Source organism: Myotis davidii, unplaced genomic scaffold, assembly GCF_000327345.1.
Source record: "Myotis davidii unplaced genomic scaffold, ASM32734v1 scaffold874, whole genome shotgun sequence".
Classification (NCBI taxonomy): domain Eukaryota; kingdom Metazoa; phylum Chordata; class Mammalia; order Chiroptera; family Vespertilionidae; genus Myotis; species Myotis davidii.
The window spans coordinates 262521-264095 of record NW_006285611.1 but is presented as its reverse complement, the minus strand read 5'-3'; positions in this window follow the sequence as shown (position 1 = coordinate 264095).

Here is a 1575-nt window from a genome sequence, read left to right as displayed (position 1 = left end):
ACAACAATAAAGATAAACTAATAACCACCACTATTTCCAGTGAATATTTCTTTAGGACAAAAGGTAAGATGATTTAATTTATCTCAAAGTGTTCAGATATAGAAAATTTCCAAGAGAATTCAAAAAACATTCAAGTAATTAAAAATAAACATCTCTTTTGTAGTATGTCTGAAACACTGAATTTATTGTTACCAACTAAATTAGTGTGATTTTGTTTAGAAGAGAGGAATTTAGGATCACTAGTAACAGATGAGAATTTTATAGAATATTTAGTATATGCATACACATACATACACACATGAATGTATGTATACTTGCATATCTATGTGTATATATGTGTGTGTAAACAAAATTGAATTAAGTTTGTGTAGAAAGAGTGCCAAAACACCTGACATATTTACTGGTAATGCCTTCTGAAGGGCATTAAATAAAATAATTTCATGCTTTTTATGTACAAATTGAAAAAATGCTTATAATTTTCAGTCTTCATCATATGTATATACACATGTATGTGTTTATGCACACATATAGGAACATATATATCACAGAGAATATAGTTTTATTTATGTTAATTTATATGTTTATTAGATATGTAATACATATATACATATTAGTATACATGCATAAAGCAGAGCTCTATGAAATGGCTGCAAAATTTTAAAAGTGGTTATTTTACAAGAAAAAATGTATCTGATTTTAGGGTTAGAAAGATCAGCCAAGAGACTACTGCAATAATCTAGATGAAAGATGATGTTGTCTTGGGCCTTGTTGGTAGGAATGGAGGTGGTGGAAGGTAATTGGCTTATTAATATATTTTAAAAATAGAGGCAACATATTTATTGGTAGAATGGTTATGGAATGTGAGATAGAGAAGAGATCAATATTTCCAATATTTATTTGTAGTAATTTGAGCAAATGGAAGTATAGAGTTGTCATTGATTTGACATAGAGAATGCTGTGTTTAGAGCAAATTAAGAGAGAACATAAAGAATTCAGTTTTGTGTGATATTGAGTTGCTATTCTATATTAACTCAGATTTGTAAGAAGTTTAAGTAGGAGTTTGGAAAAGAGGTCAGGTTTGGAGATATGAATTTAGGTGTTGTAACTATATAGATGATATTTAAAGCAATGATATTGAACAAGACCATCAAGGTCAAGTATAAATAGGAAAGAAAGGAGAATGAGGACTGATCTCTGAAGTATTTCAACCTTAAGAGTCAGAGGAAAGAAGTGGAATAAGCAAAGAAGACTGAGAAGGAGCAACCCATATGGTAGGAGGAAAACTCCAAGTCTGGTGTTTTGGAAGATTAGAAAAGAAACTCTTTTAAGGAGTAATAAACAATAAATGCTGGGGTCCAACCGCAGCAGGTCCAGGGGATCCCCATAGGTGTGGACAGAGTCAGCGAAGAAGGAATGACACGGAGACAGCGATCAGTTGATCAGCAGCCTTGCCAGGATCTCTAGCCACAATCTCCAGCCAAGTTCTGTGTCCATGTTCTCTTGCTAGGTTCTCCAGCCACGTTCTCCAAGTCCTCCAGCCAGGTTCTGTAGCCAGGTTCTTCAGCCAGGTTCTGA